The sequence below is a fragment of the Gossypium hirsutum genome, chromosome D06 (genome assembly GCF_007990345.1).
Source record: "Gossypium hirsutum isolate 1008001.06 chromosome D06, Gossypium_hirsutum_v2.1, whole genome shotgun sequence".
Classification (NCBI taxonomy): Eukaryota; Viridiplantae; Streptophyta; class Magnoliopsida; order Malvales; family Malvaceae; genus Gossypium; species Gossypium hirsutum.
The window spans coordinates 32,735,457-32,752,625 of NC_053442.1; positions in this window are offsets into that span (position 1 = coordinate 32,735,457).

The window sequence follows — 17,169 nt, forward strand, 5'->3', positions numbered from 1 at the left end:
TTGTGGGCATATCGAACAACTTTCACGACACCATTGGGTATATCACCTCTCCAGCTTGTTATGGTAAACCATGCCACTTGCCTGTTGAACTGGAACAAAAGGCATTTTGGGTAACAAGAAACTGAGTATGGATTGGAAATCTACTGGAAAGAATTGCTTACTGGAGCTGAATCAGATGGACGAATTTCGAACTCAAGCCTATGAAAATGCCAAGTTGTACAAAGAAAAGACTAAACGATGGCATGATAACAAAATTTTTCCATGGTAAAGTGTTCTTGGATAACAAGTCTTGTTTTTCACTTCCAGGCTTAAATTGTTTCCTAGCAAATTAAAGTCTCGGTGGTCGGGTCCATTCAAAGTTATCTAGGTATATTCTCATGGAGCGGTAGACGTCAAAGATGAAAAAACGGGTTTACTTCCAAAGTCAATGGCTAGCGGTTAAATAATTTCTTTGGTGCTTCTATACTTTGTGATAAAACTTCCATCATTTTTTCAAACTGATTAATATTTCTCTCCTACACAGTTTATTCAATTATTTTATTTTTAATTTCTTTGTTTCAGTTGATTCAATAAATTTAATTAACTTTTATTTTCTTTTTGTTACTGGTACGGTGCGACCTATATTTGTAGGCCTCAACCCACTCATTTTATTAGCCATTTTTGTAACAACCCTTACCCGAGACCGTTGCCAGAGTCGAGCACGAGGCGTTATCTGGTTTAACTTACCAGTTCGGAGCATAAAAATTTTATTTTAAAATTAATTCGCTCACGTTCAATCAATATGCCCCTAAAAATGACCCTCGAGACCCTAAAACATGCAATGGAAATAATTAGGGTCCAAACTAGAAACACTATTCACAGTAAAACTGTCCACTCGCATGATAGTCACTAATTTAATTATAACTTGAGTTACGAAACTCAAAATTTAGATGCGCTAATTTTACCTAAAACTAGACTCATATATTATCTTACCATAAAATTTTCAGAATTTTTGGTTTAGCCAATTAGTATATTTTATTCATTAAATTCTCCTCTGTTTCACTGCCTGATGGTTCTGACCTTTATTCACTAAAAATAAGTTTTCTCATTGTATGATTTTCATATGGTGTTATCACTTATTTATATAGAAAATAGACTCACTAAGGAATCTATACATATAAATTATATCTCATAATTATTTTTTTTACAATTTTTAATGATTTTCTAAAGTCAGAACAGGGGACTCCAAAAACCATTCTTACCTTGTCTAACCAAAATTCAAATATCTTAGAATATAAAATTCCTTTACCCACACCGTTATTTTTCTATGAAAATAGACTCAATAAAATTTAATTATATATATCATTCACTCTCTAATTAATTTTATACTATCCTTGGTGATTTTTCAAATTCAAGTCACTGTTGCTGTCCCAAAACTGTTTCATTGCAAATTTTTACTCTTTGATAATTTCTAGGTATAAACTATCACCTAGGCATTCATATTACCAAACATATTCTTACTTAGCCATTTTAATAGCTAAAATTTATCCCATATTTACATATCGTCCTTTAGCAATATCATAAGGACATACATTCAAAATGACTAAGTCCCTATACGTGCCATAGCTCAATCATTGATCATCATAAAATACCGAGTTGTTGTTGTTGATAGTGTGAGCACTCTCCGACGTCTTTAAAATTCCCGACTTTGCTTGTAATAATATAAAAGAAGGGAAATAAAGGAAGTAAGCATAAATCTTAGTAAGTTTACAAGCAAATAAATAACAACATTTAATACAAATAAATATACTCAAGTGTCATGATCTCTAATTTCCTCTTTACTTAATCTCTTACTCGTTCACTTACTTGTTTACTTAGATAACTAATGATTATAACTTACTTTTCTCTTGCTAAAATGTTAGCTCTCAATTGATAACGTAATATGTTCTTAAATCTTATAACTCACCTAAATTTTCTATTTATTCTTTTACCTGAACATTGATGGAACATAATTTGTTTACTAGCCCGTTGAGCCACATTGGAATAATAAGGATACTTGGGTCTCTTTTCTGATAATAACATGCCAAAGCCATGTCCTATACATGGTCTTATATGGGATGTTTCTTATACTACCAACGCCATATCCCAGATATGGTCTTACATGGGAGTTCTCATATCGGTGCCCATGCCATGTCCCAGACATGGTCTTACGTGGGACCTCTCATCTCGGTGCCAACACCATGTCCCAGACATGGTCTTATGTGGGACCTCTCATAATCTCAAAGATGCCAATGCCATGTCCCAGACATGGTCTTACATGAGATCTCTTTACCCAAATGTCATGACCTTTGTATCCGATACATTCCTTATGTTTCAACGGGACTTTTTAACACTAATTCTCTATCATCTCATATTTGAGTCAACATTAAATAATTTCATAAAATAAATGCATAATTGCTGGAAAATAGAAACATTAATAATAATTATTGAAATATTGTATTTATTTACCGTAAACTTACCTCAGTACAAAATATGGCCAAATCTATCAACTTAGCCTTCAACATTTTTCTTTCCTCGGTCTAACCCCAGATTTCGTTCTTCTTGATCTATAATAGAAAATTTAGTTTATTTAATACTCACATTTATCAAAACAGCCCTCGACTCTAACTTTGGCAAAATTACAATTTTGCCCTTAAACTTTTGCATATGTACAAATTTTCCCCAAAGCTCGGAAATTAAACTTCATCCCATATTCTTATGTTTTATAACATGCTGGACATTTTTCCCTTCTATGGCAACATCGAATTCCCACTCTAACACTTACTTATGAACATTAGGTGTTTTTATCGATTATGTCTTTTACTCGTTTTCACTTAAAATCGCTTAGCAAAAGTTGTTTAACGTAATTTAAAGCTTCATATTCTACCATAAAACATAAAAATAAATACATTTCACCTATGAGTATATTTCCAAATATAAACCCTAGGTTAAATTATTGCTAGAATAAGCTAAATCAAGTTACCGGGACTCAAAAAACGTAAAAAACATTAAAAACGGGGCTTGGAATCACTTACTATGGAGCTTGGAAGCTTGAAAACCCTAACTACGCTTCCCCCTTGCTAATTTCGGCAAAATGAAGAAGATGAGCATATTTTGCCATCTTTTTCCCTTTTAATTCATTTTAATTACCAAATTTCCAAAATACCCCTAACTTAAAAATTTCCTATTTCACTTATCTCATGTCCATTTTTTCCATAACTTAACCAATGGTCTAATTACCATATAAAGAACTCCAATTTAAAATTTCATAACAATTGGACACCTCTAACATGTAGAACTCAACTTTTACAGTTTTTACAATTTAGTCATTTTGACTAAATTGAGAGCCCAAACGTCGAAATTTTTGAACGAAATTTTCACAAAATCATTCCGTAAAATTGTAGGCCATAAAAATATAGTAAAAATAAAATTTTCCTCATCGAATTTGTGGTCCCGAAACCACTGTTCCGACTAGGCCCGAAATCAAGATGTTACAACTTTTTAGTTTATTAAATTTACTAAACGGGCCGATGGATAGTGTGATATAACTCCGATTTTATCACCCACATCACAGATTCTTTCCCCTCAAGTTTTTACCCTAGTCGATTCAGTTTCCTCTTCACTGTTACCTTTGCTTTATTTCTCTGTTATTTTTCTCTCTGTTTTCATCCTAAACTTTTAAAGGTTTCAGCTTTTTCACTCTTATAGTTGCCATATTCGTTGCAATGGCTCGTCAAGCACCATCTACTTCGATTGCTGCACAGTCGTGAACATTCTTCAATAAGGCAGCGAAAACCAAATACCACCAAAACATATCTAAACACCCTCTATGCATGGAAAATAGATTCCTTTTTCAAGATGCCCCTTTAATGGGCTATACTGAAGCCATTTCCTCAGTTGTGGAGCAACATGGATGGCCAATTTTTCATCTCTGTAACACCCCTAACCCGTATTCGTCGTTGGAATAGGGTTTGGAGCATTACCGAATTTTACAATTCAAATGGACAGAAATTTATAACATTTAATATCATATCAATGAACATATTAAAACCAAGTCAAATAATACGTATTGTCTCTTATACGAGCCTTCGAGGCCTTAAATATGCGTTAGAAGCAACTTGGGACTAAATTAGAAATTTAGAGAATTTTTCAGGAAAGAAGGAAAATTTTTAACACTGCAGGGGTCACACGGCCGTGTGACACGCTCGTGTCTTAGGCCATGTGGGCATGTGAAGTAGGGACACACGGCTGTGTCCTTGCTTCTATCCGTGCTCGTGTAATTCACTAACTTGGTCACACGGCCAAACCAAACGCTCGTTTGCTAGGCCGTGTACCCTTAAAAGTAACCCCTCACGCCTATGCACTAGGCTGTGTAACAGCCTGACTTGCAACCCTTAGAAAGCTACAGGGGACACACAGCTGTGTCATTTGGTCGTGTGTCACACAAGGTTGAGAGACACATTTGTGTGGATGAAAATATGCCATTTTATAGGCCATTTTCTCACCTAATTTGGCATTTACCTGCACTCAACATTTCACATACTTATTCATGTGGTATAACTTCATACAACCAATATACCCTCAGGCACCTCAAATGAAAATATGCAAACATGTCCCTATAAATTATGCATAATATATGCATATTCACCTATCATTTCATCTTCCATCATTCAACTATATTAAGTCATTCATCAACCATTTTAAGGCTACTTATAAACATATCAAAATAAGCCAAAACACAAGCCAAATCAAATGGTCATATTCACAACAAAACATGTAGGCCAACATTAGCCAAAACACCTATATATGCCATTATAACCAAAATTAAACAACCGAATGTACCAAAAGAGCCGATGGATAGTGTGATATAACTCCGACAAGCTTCCAACTCGAACGAGCTTTTGATTCACTATAAGACACGAAAAATAGCACAAAGTAAACATTTAAGCTTAGTAGGTTCGTATAACATAGAATTTAACTTACCATTTAGTCATATAATAGGTAAGTAAACAAATCATATCTCAATACAACTTAGCCAAATGCCTAAGCACATATACACCAATCATGTTAGCCATGTAAATACATATATAAGCCAATAAACATGGAAGAACACAACAATTGATCAAGTTCTATATACATGCATCATCCATTTCATGTTTTCATGTACCATGTAATAAGATTTCCATGTAATTCATGTATCCCGATAATGGTCTGTATTGAACTCTTACCATTTTGTATTAGAGTATTACTCGTTGAACCATTTAGAATAATGTTGGATGCCTGGGATAGCTCACACATATTGTGCTAAGTCATATAACTGTAAACCATCAATTCATGTACATGTATGCTCATACGAGCTGTGAATCGGTATGCTCTCACGAGCTATAAATTGGTATGCTTACATGAGTTGTGGGTCAGAACGTAGCTACATGATGCGTCTTAGACAAGCTGTGGAGTGTACGCATGCAGGACCTCAGCCATTTGTAGGACGTCCAGGACCAGTAGCAAATCATGTACACCCTAATGACATGTCATTTGTATCCTACGGATTCCTAAGGTTCAAACGGGACGCGGTGATTGTTGTACTTCATTGGATATGCACTTAGTAATTATGTATGACAGTTGATAAGACATATATATATCAATTAAAAATATATAAACACGATTTAATTACACGAACTTGCCTTGACGAGTATACGTAGGTATAGAGGCGATTAATATGAGATTTTCCTTTTGCCCTGATCTAACTCTGTAAGAGGTTTAGCTTAATCTATATGGATAAATTTAACTCATTCACTTTAGCCCAAAATCATATTTTGGTAAAATTACCATTTTGAACTTATACTTTTAATTCTTTGCAATTTAGTCCCTAGCTCATAAAAATGGAAAATTATGCAATTTCACCTCAACCCACTATGGCTAAATATCAACTAGGTCCCTATCATGTCCTATATTTCAATTATTTCACAATTTCACCATGTATAAATTTCTATTTTTCAATTTAATCCCTATTTAACAATTTCATAAAACATCTTTTAACAAAAGGTGTTTATCTAACAACCATCTATTTTCTATCACCAAACATCAAAACTCATGTATACTCATCAATGGAAAAACCCTAACAGTTTAACAGTTTCACAAATTAGTCCCTAGGCTAGCTAGATTAAGCTACAACGATCTCGAAAACATAAAAATATTTAAAAAGGGACAAAAATCATACCAATTTAGCAAAGATGAAGGTGGCTGAATACCTAGCTTAGAAGAAAAAGAAGTTTTGGTGGTGTTGTGATGAAATGAAGAAGATGAAAGCATTTTACTTATTTTTAATTATCATTTAATTACAAATTTACTTAAGTAACCTTTAAATTTTTTAAAATTACACAAATGCTAGGCCTAAATATTCCACAATCTTATTTATGGTCTAATTACCATATAAAGACTTCCACTTTAAAGTTCTATAGCTATTTAATACCTTTAGCCTATAGAGATCCACTTTTACACTTTACTCAATTTAGTTCTTTTTATCAAATTGAGCAGGTAAACGGTAAAATCTCTTAACAAAATTTTTATACGGTAATACTATCATGTTGTAAGGAAGAAAATAATAATAAAATAATTTTTTTGACTTCAAATTTGTGGTCTCAAAACCACTATTTTGACTTCACTAAAAACGAGCTGTTACAACTCTCTCTTTAACGGGATTTTCGTCCCCGAAAATCTTACCAGAAAAAAGGTTCAGATATTGTTTTCTCATAGATTCCTTAGGTTCCCAATTGGTTTCTTCTATTTTGTGTCATTGCCAGAGAACTTTTACTAAAGCTATGTTCTTGTTTCTCAGTTGTTTTACCTTTCATGCTAGAATTCTTATTAGTTCCTCACTGTACGACATATCAGGCTGAATCTCGACGTCTATTGAGGAGATAACATGTGAAGGGTTAGATTGGTACCGTCGTAGCATAGACACATGAAAGAAATTATGAATCTTTTCCAATTTTGACAGTAAAGCTAATCGATACACAACAGGTCTAATTCTTTCAGTAAACTCATACGGCCTGATAAATCATGGATTTAGTTTTCCTTTGCGACCGGATTGAAGAACTTTCTTCCAGGGTGATACTTTCAAGAATACTTTGTCACTAACTTGAAATTCTTTATCTTTTTGTTTAAGATCTGCATAAGATTTTTGACGATCAGAAGCTGCTTTCAGACTACCTCGGGTCACTTTTACTTTTTCTTCAGCCTCACGAATCAAATCAACCTCGTGTATCTTTTTCTCACTGAGCTTAGTCCAGTATAACAAAGTTCAACATTTGCGACCATACAAAGCCTCATACGGTGCCATCTTTATGCTCGATTGAAAACTATTGTTGTACGCAAATTCAACCAATGGTAAATATTTATCCCAGTTGCCTTCAAACTCTAAAACACAACAACAAAGCATCTTTGAGAATCTGAATTACTTGTTGGGATTGACCATCGGTCTGAGGGTGAATTGCAGTGCTAAAATTCAACCACGTATCAAGAGCTTCTTGTAACTTTTTCCAGAATCGTGATTTAAACTACAGATCTCTATCCGAAAGAATAGAAATTGGCACCCCGTGCAGTCTGACAATCTCAGAAACATATAACTCAGCTAATCTCTTAAGGGAGAAATCCGTATGTATCGAAATAAAATGTGTTGAATTCGTCAAACGATCAATAACAACCCGAATGACATCTTTCTTTCTCAGAGATAAGGATAAACCCGATATGAAGTCAATAGTAACTCGATCCCATTTCAACTTCGGTATCATCACCGGTTGTAACAATCCAAAAGGTGCTTGATGTTCAACTTTAACTTGCTGACATACCAAACAACTAGATAGAAAGTAAAAAATCTCGCGTTTCATCCCTGGCCACCAGTACATTTGTTGTAAGTCACTGTACATTTTATTACTTCCCAGATGAACAGATAAGCTACTACTATGAGCCTCGTGCAAGATTGTCTGAATGAGCTCTGGATTCTTCGGTATACAAATTCTATCTTTGAACAATAAGCAATCATCAATCCTATCTGAAATTCTGAATCGGAAGTCGACTCACGCTGTGCCCGCTTAGCTAGCAACTCAACATCACATTTCTAAGCTTCGTAGATTTGTTGTAGAAACATCGGTCTAGCTTTCAACTCAGCTAAGATCTAACCATCGTTAGATAATATCAGTCGTGTGTTCATCGCTCGTAGAGAAAATACAAACTTTCTACTCAGAGTGTCAACAACTACATTCGCTTTTCCCGGATGAGAATCAATGATCAAATAATAATCTTTTAATAGTTTGAGTCATCTATGCTGTCTCAGATGCAAATATTTTTGAGACATTAGATAATGCAAACTTTTATGATCGGTAAATATATTACATTTTTCGTTGAACAAATGGTGTCGCCAAATTGTCAACGCAAACACAATAGCTGCTAACTCTAGGTCATGTGTCCGATAGTTCTTTTCGTGCAACTTTAATTGTCTGGAAGCATGAGCTATTACTTTCTCTTCCTGCATAAAAACATGACTTAGACCATTTAAAGATGCATCACTGAAAATCACAAACTCTTTACCTGATTCAAGCTGAACCAAAATTGGTGCCCTGGTTAATAGTACTTTCAACTGATTAAAACTTTGCTGACATTTTTTGAACTATTCAAATTTCACATCCTTCTGTAAGAGTCGCATCATCGGTGTAGCTATAATCAAGAACCCATTAATTAACCTTCGGTAATAATAATCTAATCCCGAAGAACTGTTGACTTCGAATGCGTTTCTCGATGGTTTCTAGTCAACAACTGCTGAAATTTTACTCAGATCAACTTTGATGCCTTCAGCTGATACTATATGTCCTAGAAAATAGATTTCTCGAAGCAAAAACTCATATTTGCTAAATTTAGGAAAGAGTTGTTTATGACACAAAGTTTGCAACACAGTTCGCAAATGTTTAGTATGCTCAGACTCATCTCGTGATTATATCAGAATGTCGTCAATAAATACTACAACAAATCTGTGTAAATACGGTCTGAAAATTTTGTTCATCAAATCCATAAATTTTGCAAGTGTATTAGTTAAACCAAACAGCATTACAAGAAATTCATAATGTCCTACTTGGTTATAAATGGAATGTTCAACACATCTGAATCTTTCACGCATAGCTGGTAGTAACTAGAACGAAGATCAATCTTTGAGAATACTGTGGCACCTTTCAACTGATCGAACAGATCGTCAATTCAAGGTAGTGGATATTTGTTCTTGATTATAACATTGTTGAGCTAACGGTAGTCTATAAACAATCTCATTGATTCATCCCTTTTCTTATCGAACATAACCGGTGCACCCCAAGGTGAAAATTTGGGTCGAGCAAAACCCTTATCTGTCAACTCTTGCAGTTGTGCTCTCAATTCTGTTGGAGCGATTCTGTAAGGTACTATCAATATCGGTGATGTCCCCAATACCATTTCAATAGCAAACTCAACCTCTCTGATTGGCGATAATCCTGATAACTCCTTCGAAAATACATCAGGATACTCACAAACCAATGGTATTGACTCAAGCTTCGATTCTGACACTTTAGAATCTAAAACATGAGCAAGATACGCATCGTAACCTTTTCTCACATATTTTTGCACTGATATAGCTGATATAACAATAGGCAACCCACTCGGACTATCTGACTCAACACGAAGCGTCTCACCATTTTGACATTTCAATACAATAAGCTTTCGTCTACAGTTTACAATAGTGTCATGTAGAGTTAGCCAATCCATGCCTAAAATCACATCAAATTCATCAAACGATAACATCATCAAATCAACCAAAAAACGATAACCCTGAGTCGTCAAAGGATAATTTTTGCAGACTTTATGAACTAGCACATACTGACCTAGGGGGTTTGGCACTTAAACCACGAAAGTAGTGGACTCAACAGGTAAATTCTTACTAGACATTAAATTCGTGCACACACAAGAATGAGTGGATCTCGGATCAATCAAAGTAGTAACATTAGTATCAAGCATAGAGAAAATATCGGTAATAACAGCTGACGCAGAAGTATTCTTTCATGCGTGAATAACATAAGCCCTAGCTGGTGCTTGTGCCTCAGATCTCACGGTAGAATCTTTCATTACACCATGGCTATCACTCACATTTCCAGGATTACGAGGTGGTCTATCTCTCGAAGCAGTGGTCTGAGCCTTCTCTTTCTCAGATTTCTCTAGGCAATCTCTAAGATAGTGATCTAAGGAACCAGACCTAAAACATGCTCCATTCTTCAGTCGACAGTCACCATAATGTGGTCTTTTACAGTTCTTTCACTTGGGCCAAACATCTCTAACACTACCCATTCTTGCTACAAATGTAGCCTAAGGTTTTGGACTCGAACGTCGGGTACCTCTATCTCTACTAGAATAACCCACAAAAGCTGTAGAACGGTTGTGATGTTCTTTGGATTTCTTTGATGCTGACTGATATGACTTCCCAATCAATCTCTTTCTCAAATCTCTAGCTTCAAAATTAGCATGTCTTTTCTCTTTACTCAGCTCCTCAGCTTTATGTGCTCAATCGACTGGTACAACAAATTCTTTCAACTCAAGAATTCCAACTAGAAGCTTATTATCCTCATTTAACCCTTCTTCAAATATTTTACAGAAAGTAGTCTTGGTTGGAATACACTCCCAGGCATATTTGCTCAGTTTAACAAATTCCCGCTTGTACTCTGACACAATTATGCAGCCCTGTTTAAGCTCAAAAAATTCTTTACGTTTTTGATCCAAAAATCATTGACTAATATATTTCTTTCAAAACTCAATTTGGAAGAATTCCCAAGTGATCTGCTCTCTCAGCACAATAGAAATCATCATAGTCCACCACTGAGAAGCTGAATCTTTCAACAAGGATACTGCACATTTAACACTTTTAGCCGGTAAAGAACATAATTCATCAAAAACCTTGATTGCATTCTCTAACCAGAATTTAGCTCTCTTAGGATCATCTTTAGTAGTAGCTCAAAATTCTTCAGCCTTGTATTTATGGATCTTATCAACAGACGGCTTACTAACTCGAATAGGTTCTATACCTTGAGGAATAATAGGAACCAGTTGAGAAGTAGGAGGGGTAGAGGTTGTTGAGCAGCCGGGTTTGTCCGTACAAACTCAGTAAACCTTTCGTTCACTATCTAGAAGTAGGTTTCCTTAGCCTCTCCTCCCCGACCCTCAATTACAGGCCTTGTACCGCTCGATGCTACTTCGTGAACAGAGGTTTGAGCATTACTCTCTACTTCATAGGAGTCAACTCTGTTGGATGTCATTGCTATATGAAAACATGTTTCAAATACTTAGGAGATATCACATTAGCACATGTTATATAATGGCATGTATAGCTAGACTCGTACATGCTACGTTTTGTCTAAGAATCGACTAAATCATAGCTCTGATACCAACAAATATAACACCCTAACCAGTATCGATCTTTGAAACAGGGTTACAGAGCATTACTGAAGTTTACAATTCAACGAATAGGAATTTCAAACATTTCATATCATATCAATGAACATATTAAAACCAAGTCAAATCATACATATTGTCCCTTAAATGAGCCCTCGAGACCCTAAATATATGTTAGCAATAAGTCAGACTAAATCGAAAACTCAGAGAATTTTTCAAGAAACAAGGAAAATTTTCAATAATCCAGGGGTCACACGGCCATGTATCAAGGTCGTGTGAATCACACAGCCAAGAGATACGCCTGTGTCTATGGATGTGTGGGCATTCGAAGTAGGGACACATGGTTGTGTCCCAGCCTGTGTCCGTGCCTGATTAGCTATTTAATGTCGTATAAATAATGTGTAAACATACACTGTTGAAGTAAGTATATTAGACAGATGTCAGCCTGTCGGATATCGATCCCTCATGGATGATAATCTTTTGTCTATTAATCTCGGTGTAATAACTAGATATAAAAAAGATAAATTGTAAGGATAGTTTTCTATGTAATAACTTGAAAAGAATAAAATAAAATATGATAGTGACAACCTGGGATCCCCAACATGAATTTTCGGCAGAATACTAAGTGCTCACAAGGTACAAAAGTATAGGTGATTATCGAGGCAATATGGAACTATTAAGAACAAGTGGACTAAATTCCTCTAATCCTCACTCAACTTCCATTGTAATGCTTGTTGGCTCAAACTGTCACTGCACTTTTCAGTGTTTGTGACAGCAATAACACTTCCGTGTTAAAAACCATGCAAATCCCAAGATTAAATAATAAAAGTAAGATTGAATAAGATAACATTTAACTAAGAATTCATGTGTACTTCCATACAAATAAAACTCAAAGAGTAATCACTAGCATTTAGAAAGAAATAAGAAAGAATCGAATGGAGAATACTATCCTCAGACAACTTGACTGAATATCTCTATTCCCTCTTTTCTTGCACTTAGGTTTCCTCGTCAAGAGCTAGTCTGTATCTGGTTTTCACATTGGCTCACTCGTGAGAAACTTAAGCTGCCATGGCTGCAAGTTTCAATGTAGGATGATAAAGATGATGTTGGAGAAAAGAAGTTTTCCTCTCTTTCTCCTTTGTTTTTTCTCACGTCCATCTTTTATGTCCTCCTCCAACAGTACATGTGTCCTTTCCCCAAAATGATTCTGTCCTTGTACGTATAGGTTAGTTATACTAGACTGAACAGCTCGCACAATTTTAGTTCTTATTTGGACAACTGTCAGGTGCGGCAACAATTCTGGACGCAATCTAGAATTAACTCATGTAGTGACATTAATGTAAAAAGATAGCAAAATTAAGGATAACATAGGCTAGGATTCACTGAGTTATAAAATGCAATTTAATAAACTGAAAATGCTAAAATGTATGCTAAGGATAACTAAATAAGAACAACTTAACCAATAAGTAAGGGGGAAAACCTGTGTTCTTTCTAGTACTATCACACCCCTAAACTTGAGTTTTTACTTGTCCTCAAGTAAAACAAAAACTAGCAAGGCTATAAAAAAATTACTAAGGCAATTGATCATTCTAGCAATTTGAACCCTCTAAATTCCCAGTGGATGAATCACGTTCAGATGAAAGAATATTTCATCGACAATTCATAAGCATGAAAGAATAAGGTTACAACTTCATCAATGGTAGCATCATGCTTCAAACCCTAAGTTCTATCTACCATTACAACGTTTATTGTACAATACTAAGGATATATACATTTGTTTTTTTACAATAAGGGATATCGTTGCATTACTGTACCTTTTTTCCTGAGAAGTAATGATGGGGTGCAACAAACTCCTAGGGAGTACGTAATTGCGCCAAGACACACTCATGCGGAGACAACCTTTAGCCAGATTGATTTTTCTAATGCTTGTATTAGAGTGTTTCCTTTTAAACATTCTATACTACACTCATTTTGGAGTGTCAAAAATTTATAACTATATATACATATATAAGTAGCTGTAAAAAATAGATTCATTCAAGATTTAAGGAATGATAGCAGTCATCCGTTACTAATGGAACTTAATCCATTCATTAAAGAGTTGAAGCTACAACCTTCTGTCAAATTTATCCAACTCATTCATTGATAGTTCACATGATTCAGAATTTAGCATCGAATGTAATAAAATTTTTTGAACAATTTTCATTACTTAAAACTTGCATGATTCAAAAGAAAAAATTAAAATGTGGGTGCATTTCCAATCCCCATGTGCAATTCCCCAAACTTAAAGTTTGCATTGTTCCCAATGCACTAACATGAAAATGTAATGACAATAAAAGAAATGAAATGACAATGTATATTGATCAAAATAAAACCTACAGCTACATGCAATGCATGAATACTATAACTAAAGCTTAAAATAAACTAACTAAATTATCAGTAGCCGTTGATGTGGCTGCATGATGTTTCTTTCTCCTCTTTCTTTCATTTTTTAACCTTGGAGCGCTTCCTTTTCTTTTCTTTGGGCATTGCAAGGTCTTCAAATTGCTCCTCAGTTCCCGGCTCTCCCCCGCATCATTGACTGCTATTTGTGTAGGAGAGGCCACTTGGAGTGGTCAAGTGCAATGACTATTGTCAATGAATTGCATTGTTCCTCATTGGTTACCTCAGCTTCTTCTGGTGGTCTCGCTCCAGTTCGCTCCAAATTATCAATATTCACACCCACAGACTCGGGTGTGGTGACAATCTTTTCAACAAAATCTTCTTTTTTTTCTTCTCATTTTTAGAAACTTCTTCTTCAGCAACAACTTTCTCTTCTGCAACAACAACTTCTTTATTAATAGTAGTGCCCTATTGACCAGTAAAAATACCGTCCTCAAATAAGCTATCAATCTTTCGCAGGCATTCTTCAATGTCCCTGGATTCCTCTTTTTTCTCAGTATCAGAGATTTGCACAATGGGACGGGATGCCACCGATCTATCCCGGTCTTTTAAGTCGTCATTTGAGGAAGAAAGGTCATAATTGTGAATGATTGGTGGAAACATAGGGAATTTCGGTAGTTGGGATGGGATCAAATGGCCTAATGTGGCTACAATAGAACTATTTCAGGCTCTGGTATAAGCATAAAACAAATTTTGGGATTTCTCCATATTGTCTGCAGCGATAAGCCTGATCTACCTGTTGTTGATGGAATTTGCCATTTTTTGACATCCTTCAGCTTACACCATAGTGATGTCTCTGCATTCAGGTGTATTCCTTTTCTGTTGGCTTTGGCTTTGCCCTTTCTTATCTTACTGGTCTCCGTCTCCGTCTCCTTCAGTATCAACATGTCCTTCTCACGAGCCATTCTTCTACCAAGGCTTCATTGAATGGGTCCTTATTCCCAAAGACTTCCTCACCAGCACGGGGCATGATTCCACTTTGCTGGCACAATAACATCACGAGTGATGGAAAAACCAAGATCCTAGTCTACCTTGCAATGCAGTCAGCTATTTCTTGGTGAAGTATTACACCTACATCAATTTTTTTGCCCCTGACAATAGAATGTATCCGACACATTCTGTCTAGGGTGGCTGTGGTGCTGTGATTGGAGGGCTTTAGCTTGCAGTTGACAAAATGAAACCAAATTTTACCTTGAAGTGCTTGGAAGCGATAGTGCATCGTGTAATTCTTTTGATGGGAATTTGTCCATACTGCCCTCTTGATAGACAAGTCTCTCACCAGCAGGTATCATTTTTCATCTGTGATGTCCTCGATAAACTCAGAGTGTTCGTCGACATTGACCTTGGTGTTGTACAACTCGTTGATGTTTGTAGCATCCTGTGGTATTAAACCTTCTCTAATGAAAATGAACTCTAACTCATGATCATAGAGATTAGCATAAAACTCACGTACCAGTGAATGAGAGTAGCTGCCGGGGTGGGTGCAAAAAGTTTCCCATTTTAATTTTGAGATGGTTTTGGAGACTTGTTTACCCAAGTCTTGTTATGGTGAAAGGGAAATGCCCTTCTCGGGATGAAATTTTCGCTTTAGTATGTTGTCATGAAATTGTTCCTTTGTCACTTTATTCAAAAAGGTTACTGGCTCCTTTGTTTGCACTGGCCTAGGGTATTCTGATTCACGGATTGTGGTAGCAGAGGACACATGTTTTCCAGTAGATTTGGTGGCTTTCTTAACCGAGGCTCTTGTTTTGGCCATCTTTTGCTGAGGGAGAATGCTTTAAAGGTAAAAAGAGATGATTTTAAGAAGAGAAAGAAATAAAAAGTTGTTGCTTGAATGTGTTACAGTTGGTACAGTGGGAGAGGATTTATAATGGGTAAAAGAGGAAGATGGAGAGGCATGTTGTTTTTGTAGAGAGATATAAGGCTGGCGGGAAGAGTTGTGTCCAATAGAAATTGTGCCCACTCAGAAGGATCAAACGATTGAATGAGTTTTGATCCAATGGTGGAATCTGAATTTCTTTGAATTCTGATGAATTATAGATGGTAGTACAGACTTATGGAATGCGTTGACAGTAAGATTTCAATGCATCGATAATGGTACCTAATTATTATGCAAAAACGAAGGAAAACAAACTTTAACAAAAAGTAAATAAAGTAAACTAGAATCAAGGAGTACTAATTAAAAATTAGAACTTTTCGACGAATTAAATGGTCTCTGCCTGCTTTTGATCATTGTTGTCAAAATAGTGTTTCAGCCTCTGTCCATTTACTTTGAGCTGGTGTCCATCACGTAAATCTTGAATTGTGATTGCACCATGAGGAAATACGATGAAAACTTCAAAAGATCCAGACCAACGTGAACGCAATTTACCTGGGTGCAATTTGAGTCGAGAATTGAATAATAAAACTTGTTGACCCACGATAAATTGTTGTTGTAAAATAATCTTGTCATGCCATCATTTGGTCTTTTCCTTGTAAATTGCAGCATTTTTATAAGCATTTCTATTAATCTTTTCTAGTTCAATGATATCCAACATTCTTTTCTTTCCAGCTGCTTCATAGTCCATGTTCACCTGCTTAATTGCCCACATTACTTTGTGTTCCAATTCGACTGGCAAGTGACATGCTTTCCAAAAACCAATTGATACGGTGACATCCCTAATGGAGTTTTGTATGTTGTCCACAATGCCCATAAAGCGTCATCCTATCTAGAAGACCAATCTTTCCTCAAAGGGTTTACAACCTTATCAAGAATGTTCTTAATTTGTCAATTTGATACTTCAGCTTGTCCATTGGTTTGCAGATGATAAGTAGTAGCCATTCTATGATGAACTCCATATCACTTTAGTGCAGTTACCACTTGGTTGCAATGAAAGTGTGTAACCTAATCACTAATCCATGTCTTTGGTGTGCCAAAGTGAGTGAGCGTATGCTTGTGAAAAAATTTTAACACTGTCTTTGCATCATCCTTTGGAACCGCAATAGCTTCAACCCACTTCGATACGTAGTTAACAGTTACTAATATATAAAGATTTCCAAATGAGCTCTAAAATGGTCCCATAAAATCCATACCTCAAACATCAAATAATTCAACCTCTATAATTGGCTGTAGTAACATTTCATTGCATCGGGATTAGAACCGGTGCGCTGACACCTATCACACTGATTCATAAGATTGTGGGCATCTTTGAATAATGTCAGCCAGTAGAATCTTGATTGGAGAACTTTAGTAGCAGTTCTCATACCACCGAA